At 35.3% G+C, this 12,259-nt stretch overlaps 1 long non-coding RNA gene across 1 annotated transcript in view; it reads right to left on the reverse strand.

The window, feature by feature from the left end:
- Window positions 1-657: 657 nt before the first annotated feature.
- LOC125964076 (uncharacterized) overlaps window positions 658-12,259 on the reverse strand; it is a 54,423-nt gene continuing 42,821 nt past the window's right edge. Inside the window, exon 3 of the long non-coding RNA XR_007476685.1 lies at window positions 658-1,050. This is a non-coding gene — a long non-coding RNA (uncharacterized LOC125964076). The remainder of the gene's footprint in view (window positions 1,051-12,259) is intronic.

A 12,259-nucleotide genomic window follows, 5' to 3' on the forward strand; every position in this document is an offset into this window, starting at 1 on the left:
TGACTTAAAAAGTTAGCCCTAAGGACAGGTCTTGACCTGCTTCAATTGTTGTGATGTTTCAAAAGATTTTACACTGCAACATAATCTATAAAACCAATGTCTTTCATAATAGAAAAAGTTGTATATAGTCTGTGATATATGTATGCTGTGCATTTATAAGATGTGCCTGTGAACAGTAATTGGTTTTTCTTAAGCAACACCTCAGATTCAGTCAATTTATTTAAAAAAAATTGATTATGCTTAGAGGATCAGTGATGAAATTTTCATTTTAAGGCTATGGGTTATATTATTTTGTTATGTACTACTGTATTATGCTGCTGCATTTTGCATTATAAAATAATTTTATTTATCTGTAAAGGGATTAAAAACTTTTCACTAACTTTAAGTAATCACAAAGAAATTATACAATTCTATGTGTTCCTTCAAGTGTCTGTTTTAAATAATCCTTTCCCCATACATAATATTTCAGAAATTCCAGTGATTACAAACATATTTATGGTAATTAAAAGAGGGATGACACTTTATCTTTGATGTTTCCTTTTCTGTAATTATATATATCATGAATTTTATCTAAAAATACATTGGCATTTAGTTTTTCAGGTCTTTAGTCATACTTTCTGCACAATTTATTATAAAAAAGCACTTATTAATTAACACTACAGATAGTTGACTTTTATTGGTAATATCTTACAAAATATGCTCTCAAATACATATCTCTAGGTTTAAAGGCTGCACTTTGATGAAAATTCCTCTCAGGCAAGAACTGCTTTTGGATTATTCTCTCTTCATTGACTGATGGCTGTATGTTAATAAAATTTTATGAAAAGTAGAAAACTAAACTTCTATAAATTCACCTTAAGAAGTAATCAGGGCTTCCCTGGTGGCGCAGTGGTTGAGAGTCCACCTGCCGATGCAGGGGACACGGGTTCGTGCCCCAGTCCGGGAAGATCCCACATGCCGCGGAGTGGCTGGGCCCATGAACCATGGCCGCTGAGCCTGCGCGTCTGGAGCCTGTGCTCTGCAACGAGAGAGGCCACAACAGAGAGAGGCCTGCGTACCGCAAAAAAAAAAAAAAAAGAAAAGAAATAATCATAACAATCATGTAGCATAAAATATAGTAACATTTTAGTCACACAAATGCACCTGTAGGATTATGATTTTTAAGACAAATGAATTGGAATCATGTGAACTCTGACGACTGGAGCTCTTCTGTTACATTCATCTTTTAATGAAGAAGATGAAATTTGTGGGTTTACAATTTTTATATATCATCCTATATTTGGTACGGACTATATAGTCTTTTAAACTGTGTTTACAAAAGCTTTAAAAGTGAATCACACATGTAGTGCATGTTCCTTATGACAGAATATTCATAGTTCCTCCCTTGCATGACATTGTTTAACTTATACATATACTATAAACAATAAATATTGTTACTATTATTACTTTGGACAAAATTATCTTTTACATCAATTAGAAATAAAACATAAAAGAGTATATTTTACTTTATTCTTTGTCCAACACTCATCCTTTCTTTATGTAGTATGGTGTAATTGTTCAACATTCTACTTGGTAACTTCATCTAAAATATCACCACTTCCAGAATACAGCCATGATATTTAAAAGTAAGGAAGTTGCTTATAGTAGACAAGAGTAGTGAATCATCTGCTCTCTTCACTTCATTATACATGTATTAGAATCTCCTCAAAGAGATTTTGGAACTCCCAGGGCCAGGTGATATTTGATGGCAAGGTACAGAAAAATTTGTATATAGATATTGTTCAATGAATCCAGCACTTAAAAGATTAGTGTATGAGATACTATGTCCAATTGGCTGTCAACAACTATAGTCTGGTTATTCTGAAAGTGACCTTTGCTTACTTTCTTCCAAATTACTTCTTTGTCTTGCTCAAGAATTCTCTTTCTCTGTTTCCTGAACTTCTTGTTATACTATTCTGTACCTTTTCACTTAAACTTTCCTTCAAAGTATTTGTCATAAATAAGCCATGACTTTCGCATATAAACATTATATCCTTAGAGACTCCTTCATTGTCTTTAACTGCTAGTGGATAAGAACCATGCTTTCTAATTGTTTCACAGTTTAATTTCTATCATATTGTTTATACAGTCCATGTAGTACACATCATGATTAAATGTCTTATTTTTTGTCCTGCTGTAGCCACCATTTCTTAAGATGAAGAATAGGAGTTGACAAATTCAGTGCTCTTCACTGATTCTTCAGAATTATCATTAACCCTCTCAATATTTCAATACCTTTTTCTTTGAAGTTCATACCAACAACTTTTATAGTAATATTTAAAACTATATTGATATTATCTAGTCACCTTTTTCCATTATATTCAGTTATTAGTGCACCTGATTATAATTTTCTATTCCACTCTGCCAATATTTCAGAGACTTTAATTAAGCTGTTGATGATTCTCTCAATTCTTTGACCTTGCAGGTCTTTGTACACCTCAAGTGCTTGAAATATTTATAGTTAGACCTAACCTTAGATCTCACCACTGCTTAAAAGCACTCTATCTCCAAGCTCTTTCACCTTGAAATTATAACTACAACCCCCTAATAAACGATTCTCTTTCTTTCTTGACCATTATTCATATTTACCCTTCTCAATTTTCATAGATTCTTAGCATCTGTCTGATTTAATTGCCTTTCAAACAGTTTTTACTTTTGACAGGGGCCAACCACTTGTTTTGGGTAAAACCCTACTGCTTTAATTCATTCTTATCTTAAGTTACTGGATATTGAAGGGAGGGAAAAAAACGTATCTTTAGTAGTTTCAATGACAAATGTATTATCTCACCATATTTTGTCCCTGTTGCCTCCATAAATCCCTTTATTAACTTCAAAATTATGGTTTACATTCCAAAAATCTTAATTTACAACTTTTGCTCTGTTCTCAATCCCACAAATCCATCTGACTTCTTAACACTGCAAAAAACTATTGAATATTGCTTTACAAAGAATATTAAGTCCATTGTTAAAGTTCTTTCAAACTATACTTTTAGTACCTTACTAATACCTAGAACTTTCACCTTTTTTCTCTTCCATTAGATTTTTTCTTGAGGAAGTGGTGGTTAAATTGTCTCCCACATAAATCATAGTAATAATTCATAGTAATAATAGTAATAATAGTAATAATAATATTACTATTCCTAGTCAAATTGCTACTTCCCAATTATGATTTATGCTTTCCTTCTTTATTAGATTATCAAGGTTGTTCCTTTCAGATGGAATGTTCTTTTTCCCCTTCTAATTATACAAATCAAACCATCCTAAAATTCCTGACTAATGCCAGTTCCATGAAGCATTTTGTGATCATTTCAATTGCAAAATGCCTGTTTTTCTCTGAACACATATTGAATAGTTTTGTTTTCTTCTTATGATATTTTAAATTTAAAAATGTTATATATATATATATATATATATATATATATTTAAAAACCTGACTCTTTGCCTGAGCACCATGTATCCTTCATTAGCTGATGGGTAATTTCCCTTCAGCATGCTAAATATTTTACTAATAAACTGTGAGTGAATATTATTGTGGAATATGGTATTTGGATTACCTTTTACACATAGAAAGATCTTAAATATTTACAGCGATTTAGATAAAATAATAGCATGCAAATGCCACATTTAGTAACTGTGGCTTCAAATTCCAAATGTGCAATAGAATTAGTCCAAGTATAAAAATATGGATGCTAATTGGACTGATGACTAATCTTTCATCCTGCAATGCTTAGTAACTTACTCCTTTCATGAATGATAGGAATCACTTGATGGTTGTTTTTCAAGTAATAAAAGAGATCATAAGTGTAATTTTTTTACCTTTAGTGAAATTCTTTTTAGGTTTGGTTCCAGGGATTTATACAAGAGCCAGAGGTTATTATTTTATATTAAAATTTGGATTGACCACAATCTTTAAGTATATAAAGGAGCAGCCCTTAATGCTGTTGTACTTGCTCTGTCCTGGTGTTAATGGGAATAGGAGCCAATCAATGTGTCTACTGTGCCTTAGATTTTCACATAAGTGGTTTGCTTACTGTGATAGGCAGAATTCTAAGATGCCCCCTGTTGACTCACATTTTGTATAATACTCTCCCTTTGGCTCTCTGTGGCATCTATGAATGTGATGGGATTTTGTTCCATTGATTATATTACCTTGTGTGGTAAAGATGAGGGGATTTTGCAAATACAATTAAGCTAAACAGTTTTATGCCTGGAACTGGGTGTGTTTTCTGCTAGGCTTTTAACATGTAGGGTGAGGAGTTAATCGAATTGAGAGTTGGGCTGGGTTTGACTTTGTGGTTGTTATGTTTTTTTGCGGTACGCGGGCCTCTCACTGGTGTGGCCTCTCCCGTTGCGGAGCACAGGCTCCAGACGCACAGGCTCAGCGGCCACGGCTCATGGGCCCAGCCGCTCCGCGGCATGTGGGATCTTCCCGGACCGGGGCACGAACCCGTGTCCCCTGCATCGGCAGGCGGACTCTCAACCACTGCGCCACCAGGGAAGCCCCTGTGGTTGTTATGATTACCCTTAGTTCACCAGTCTTCAGCTTCTTTAGTGATACTGTATTTAAGGTGGGGGCTGGCTTGCCAAGGTTCTTTCTTTCCTTCTTTCTTTTTTTTTTTTCCTTTAACTCCTACTCTACCCTCCCAGCTTTAGGCTGGTCTTTACACTGTGCCTCTAATTAAGCCTTTGTCTTAGGCCTGCAACATGGCCCTGGTCTGTAGGGTGTGTCTGTTTGGTGCTCCTGGTGTAGCTCAGTCCAGCACATATGCTTGTTCCACTCCCAGAGGTAGAATGACTGCTTCTGTTTCCCTTGGTTGCAGTTGGTTTTACCCTAAGGATGATAAGGTTGCTACCCTAAGAGTTTAACACTTTCAATTTGCCTGTGTTTTTAATAAATTGTTAATGTAAATTCTGTGAGCAATTGATAAGAGTAAGAATGATCCTGACACTCAGAAGGTGGTAAAATGGCTTTTAGTGATATGGATCACAGGACTTGTTCTGTCCTAGTGTGATTTATTTGTGACTTCAGCTTCTATGCTGAAGGCAATACTTTGCATGTGCTTCACCTGGCATCCTGTTCTTCCTCTTAAGCATAATTCTAAGAAGTATCTTCTTTTTAAATGCCTTTCTCCCTAATAGGCCTTATCTTTATTGTAAATCGAGATATGCCATGGAAGTCAGCAATGAGCTGCCTACAATTACGTGATTTTGAAAATTTTCTTCATAGAATCACCAGCTTTCATCCAAGCAGCCCCCAGTGTTCTAAAGAAGTAACTGATAACTTTTACTTGCACATTTTTTCTATCTTTACATCAATCTTGAATGCATAAGGAAACAACACATTCTCCTGAGATTTTTTTTTCTTTGAATTTTAGGATAATAAAAATGCTCTCAGGGGTACAGTAGCCCACAGCAATGAATCAAATCATGTATTACTGCCTTAGGATTTATGCTGGAGGTGCTGTTACTGACACACCATAGGGTACAATGAATAAGGCCAGAAAATTAGAATATCAGAAGATTGGCAATGTCACACTATTTTTTTTAAATTTTAATTATTTTTTTTATACAGCAGGTTCTTATTTGTTATTTATTTTATACATATTAGTGTATATATGTCAATCCCAATCACCCAATTCATCCCACCACCCCCTCCATCCCCCCGCTTTCCCCCCTTGGTGTCTATACATTTGTTCTCTACATCTGTGTCTCTATTTCTGCAAACCAGTTTATTTGTACCATTTTTCTAGATTCCACGTATATGAGTTAATATACGATATTTGGTTTTAATAAGTCACACTGTTAATTGAGGTTTTGGCTGGCCACAAAGAATTAAAGAAAGAACCCCCATTCCTATTCGGCATTAACTCAATTTAGAGACATTATTTGAAAGCATCTAGATGGCTGAGAAACATATTGTCTCCATATTTTGCTAACAGTTGTAATTAAGAGATGTACCTGAATCCATTTAGGATATGTTAATTATCTTGGTGCAAGATTCTAGCTCTGATGTTGGCTTCCATAATACTGAATGAGCTCCTTAACACTGCTTCCTCAGTGGTTGCTGAGGCAGGGACTTACTTATGACAATCAGTCATCTGGAAGTTATGCCCAGGGAGAGTGGGGAAAAAAGACATTGAACAAACGTGTCTACTGTATCAAGTAGCTCACAATGTAGCTTCCTCTCCTGTCACCCTTAACGGATGAATTATTTTTATTTATTTATTTATTTATTTATTTATTTGCGATACGCGGGCCTCTCACTGTTGGGGCCTCTCCCGTTGCGGAGCAACAGGCTCCGGACGCGCAGGCTCAGCGGCCATGGCTCACGGGCCCAGCCGCTCCGCGGCATGTGGGATCTTCCCGGACCGGGGCACGAACCCGTGTCCCCTGCATTGGCAGGCAGACTCTCAACCACTGTGCCACCAGGGAAGCCCCGGATGAACTATTTTTAAAATATTGTTAGGTTTATATTTTTCCTCACTACTTTCCACCTAAATAATGATATAATTCCTCTTGTAACTTTCTTATAGTTCACGTTTCTCAGATTTGGAGGGGGTGGGAAGCAGTGAGGAATTGAGAGTGGGTCATACATAATAATGTTTACATCTTCTCTTAAAATTAATTTACCTTTCCTTTTGAATTGCTTTCTATATAGGAAAAATGGGCTATCCATGTGATCCTCCTTGCAGTTATTACTAAACAGTATTGTGCTCTTCATTTATATTATCTTTTATATATTTATAACAAGCTCAAGAAGACTATTTTGAAAGAATATGTTGGTCTTACATTTCTATAAATAAAATTCAAATGTTTCTTTATTCTCATTTATCTTGGGAATAAATTGGTTCAACAAAGTTATGCAGATTTCCCCATTTATATTACCATGTCTCCCAGTACCTTATATCGTATTATTATTTTTTTTAATAAATGCTGACATTTCTTGAGCACTTTCTCTGTGTCCGGAATTGTTCCACGTTCCTCCCCTGTGATACCTTACTGGGTCCTTACAACGATCCCATGATTTAGGAACAATGACCATCCTCATTTTACAGGTTAGAACTGAGGTGCAGAGAGCTTAGGTGGCTGGCCCAAAGACACACACCTAGTACACGGCAGAGCAGGATTATGAATTTGGGTTCTGTCTGATGCCTAAACCCTCCTCGCTTTGCTAGCTTAGTTGGAAGGAATTCTGAGTGGTATGTTGCTTTGAGTCATTCATCCTCTTAAACTGTTTGCTGTGACTCAGGTCTTGAAGTGAGTAGGGCTTAGGCTAAATTCTTATTTTTTTATATCCAAGATTATTGCCACCTTTATGATTCAGTAAGTGAATGCAGCCTTATTGGGAATTTCAGTAAGGACATTAAGGGAACATCTAGACTCACTGAAACATAGTTGCATTCATCTCAGAGTAATAGCCAATCCATCATAGAGGCTTGTCCTACCTGACCTAATATATGTCTTGTCTTGGGAATTCCAGATTGGCCTGGTGGTTTGAGTCACTTGCCATTCTTAGGTAAAGCTATGAGGGCTGTTAGAGTTATCTTCAAATCAGGATTTACAAGACAATATAAAATTAATCTTTACCTAATTTTATAACCTTTCCTATGTTGTGATTTTAGAGATAAAAGCTGTGACATAGAATATAAACATCTATCATGGAAGAAAAAAGGTAAAATAAGGTTTAAATAACTTAGTTGAATCCAAACTATTTTAGCTATACGTTAGTTACCATATTAATGAATTTAATCAAATCATCATTTTCTTCAAGTGGGTTTATGTGTGTAGCTAGCTTCGGTAAAAAATTTGAACAATTATCAAGGTTAAATAAACAGACAAGTACTGTGAGGTAAAACAGAGTTTGAGTGTCTAAATTATTTGATGTGATCACACCCACTGACAACAAAGTTCTCTTCTTTGCATGAATGGTTAGGCAGAATGCCATTTAAACTACATGGTGGTAAGTGAAATGGACTTTTGTTTTTCTTTCCGGCAATTGTAATTTAAGTAAGATGATTTAGTAATGAACAAACAAAATAAAAAGACAAAAATTTAATGACAGTAATGCTTCAGTGCCTAGATTAATGTTTGTGGTGGTTCTGTTCATCATATTGGGGTTAAAACTATCAGAATATCCCTTCATTTTGTGTCATGAGAATTGAGACTAAATGCCTTTAGACAGAACAACAATCAGAGGAGCATGCCCTACTAACCTCTGCTTCAGGATAACCGGAAGAGACTTAGAAGCAATTGAAAGAAACTCCACTAGGTAAGATGGTTATATGTTAAGGGGCAGGCAATTCAACTGGTTTATTCAAGGTGGTGAAAAAATTCAGTTCAGTAGGAGCATGAGGGGACGATGTTTCTTCTAACACGAGAATAGTCTAGGATTGACTCTTTCAGGGTCATGGACAGGAAAGGTCATCCTATCCTAGCACAGAGCTACAAAGGAACACTTTCAAATGTGTATGAGTTTGGGAATTGAGGAGGAGAAGCTCAGATACAGCAATCAAAATTCTGGATAAATTTATTAAGGTTCAATTATAAATGTTAAAACCTTAGAAACATTATCTAAACAAATAAAAAAATCTAGTTGTCTTGCCCATACAGAAGGGACTACTCTGACGAATGAGAAAATGTTTTAATGAAATACATTTAGGACATATTTAATGTATTCACAAACATTGGTAAAATTCTGCCTTACAGTTAAAATTCTTTTTAAAGTTATTTGATTATTTGAAGTGATGCTTCTCAGTGGTCAGGAGGCTTGTGATGTTTTGGAACACTTTATAAATTACTAAAAATCATCAGCTCTAACACTGGTGTTAAGAAGGTATTACAGTTGCATGAACTTTTAATAAATGCATTCAAATAAATGTTAGCCAAAACTCCAAACTTACACATTGAACCCTTTTCGTTTCATTACCTTCAGAATATGATTTCATAGGAAATGTCAATGTCGATATAGACTTCACAATAGCATATATGCTTAGAATTTCATTTGTATATATTAACAGCTTTCAAACTGTATGAGATATAGTTTATATCTTTTTTTTTTTTTTTTCTTGCGGTACACGGGCCTCTCACTGTTGTGGCCTCTCCCATTGCGGAGCACAGGCTCCAGACGCGCAGGCTCAGGCTCAGCGGCCATGGCTCACGGGCCCAGCCGCTCCGCGGCATGTGGGATCTTCCCGGACCAGGGCACGAACCCGTGTCCCCTGCATCGACAGGCGGACTCTCAACCACCGCGCTACCAGGGAAGGCCCAGTTTATATCTTTTGAGAGGTTTTTTGTTGTTTTTTTTTTAAGTTTTGACTTCCTACGTCAAAAGAGTTTAAAAATAACTATGTAAATAGGATCCAGCTGAATGTTATATGGTCTTTCTTTATTCCCAAGGGTCACATTCATGACATAGCACTGAATTTATGTTAAAATATTGTTCTGAGAGGAGTATTGACATAAGATAATGTGATTTATGCTTCCCATCCATCATATTGACAGATTTTAGACAGATGTTGCTGTTTGTCAAACATGGTACAAAACAAGGCAAAACCTCATAATATCATAAAAACTATTTGCCTTTATCACCAACTCATCCATCTTTCATTCCTGTGAAAATTTTAGTGTTAGAAATAATTATTGATTCAATAGGAAATTTTAAAATATGTTTTTGTTAAAGTTTTCCCCTGAAGACACTTAACACCTGTCACTCAGTTGTCATTCAAATAAAGTGTAGTATTTTAATTTCAGTCAAATAAATATATAAAATGTATTACATATGAACAGAATGAACATGATTTGAGGGATTTTGTTTTAGATAAATGAAACAAAATAAATACCAGGGAAATGAATGTCAATCGAATGGTTTTTTCTTTCTTAACAAACCTTAAACGCTGGTTATGATAAAATAGTAACCCTTCCAAATTTCTGAAATTCTCTTCAGTACATTCAGACAGCATTTCATGTATATGAGCTGAATCTCTTTTTTGTGATATGTAAAAGTGTGCATTAATAAATCACTAAATGTACAGTATCAGGCCCCTAAGGCAGGTGAGAGACCATTTGAAACTACCTTTTATGAATAGCAAATACCTATGTTATTTGTTATGTAAGACAACAACAGAAAGGTCATCCATAAGATAATTACTAGAAACCACTTTTTTTCAATTTATATGACTCTTTGCCTTATATTTTTTTTTTGACACTATTCTTACACTCATATGTGTAGGGTCACCCATTACGCTAACTGGGTGTTCATGAATTTATCAGATAAAAATCAAAGGGGCAGAATATTTTCCTACTCTCTAGGAGGGCTATCAATCTTGGAAACCGTTATCAATTACTGCTTTCATGTAATTCTTAGTATAAATAGTACTTTATTCGTCTCTGCAGATCATACAAAAAGGGCTTATGAATTGGATTCAGCTTTCCAGTATATTATATTTTAACTGAAAAAAGCATGTGAAAGTGTAGTCTTCTGAAGCTTTTAATAACAATTCAAGTTACCATAGTATCAGATGGTTAATATTATAAAATAATTATATTAAAGCATTACTTCCAAGTGTGATACATAGAAAGTAGCAATAGTTTTACCTAGGGTAAATATTAAAATGCAGATTTCTTAGAAACTGAATCAGATAACCCTAAATAGCTGTTTGAAAATCACAGCCATTAAAGGTTTAGGAAAAGAAAAAACTATAAACCCTTATATGGCTAGCATTTAGTTTTCTGTGAATAGGAAATTAGAGCCATCAGATTCTGAGGTTCAGTATCAGAGGTTTTCTTTTGTATACAGACCTCAGGAATCTTCATCTTAAACTAGCATTCCAGGTGCTTTACTACAAAAGTACCTGGAATAAGACTTTCCAAAATATTGAAATAAAAAACATAGAAAGGCTTAATAGAAAGTGATATCTATATTACTATCAGAACAGACAGAGGGTTATATTTTGAAGAAGAAGATATGACAGTAATCAAGACAGTATGGTACTGGCACAAAAACAGAAATATAGATCAATGGAACAGGATAGAAAGCCCAGAGATAAACTGATGCACATATGGTCACCTTATCTTCAACAAAGAATATACAATGGAGAAAAGACAGCCTCTTCAATAAGTGGTGCTGGTAAAACTGGACAGCTACATGTAAAAAAATGAAATTAGAACACTCCCTAACACCATACACAAATATAAACTCAAAATGGATTAAAGACCTAAATGTAAGGCCAGACACTATGAAACTCTTAGAGAAAAACATAGGCAGAACACTCTATGACATAAATCACAGCAAGATCCTTTTTGACCCACCTCCTAGAGTAATGGAAATAAAAGCAAAAATAAACAAATGGGACCTAATGAAACTTCAAAGCTTTTGCACAGCAAAGGAAACCATAAACAAGATGAAAAGACAACCCTCAGAACAGGAGAAAATATTTGCAAATGAAGCAATGGACAAAGGATTAATCTCCAAAATTTACAAGCAGCTCATGCAACTCAATATCCAAAAAACAAACAACCCAATCCAAAAATGGGCAGAAGATCTAAACAGACATTTCTCCAAAGAAGATGTACAGATTGCCAACAAACATATGAAAGGATGCTCAACATCATTAATCTTAGAGAAATGCAAATCAAAACTACAGTGAGATATCACCTCACACCGGTCAGAATGGCCATCAACAAAAAATCTACAAACAGCAAATGCTGGAGAGGGTGTGGAGAAAAGGGACCCCTCTTGCACTGTTGGTAGCTATGTAAATTGATACAGTCACTGTGGAGAGCAGTATGGAGGCTTCTTAAAAAAATAAAAATAAAACTACCATACGACCCAGCAATCCCACTACTGGGAATATACCCTGAGAAAATCATAATTCAAAAAGAGTCATGTACCACAGTGTTCACTGCAGCTCTATTTACAATAGCCAGGACGTGGAAGCAACCTAAGTTTCCATTGACAGATGAATGGATAAAGAAGATGTGGCACATATATACAATGGAATATTACTCAGCCATAAAAAGAAACAAAATTGAGTTATTTGTAGTGAGGTGGATGGACCTAGAGTCTGTCATACAGAGTGAAGTAAGTCAGAAAGAGAAAAGCAAATACCATATGCCAACACATATATATGGAATCTTAAAAAAAAAAAAAAGGCTCTGAAGAACCTAGGGGCAGGACAGGTATAAAGATGCATATGTAGAGAGTGGACTTGAGGACACAGGG

This window comes from Orcinus orca, chromosome 3 (genome assembly GCF_937001465.1).
Source record: "Orcinus orca chromosome 3, mOrcOrc1.1, whole genome shotgun sequence".
Taxonomy (NCBI): Eukaryota; Metazoa; Chordata; class Mammalia; order Artiodactyla; family Delphinidae; genus Orcinus; species Orcinus orca.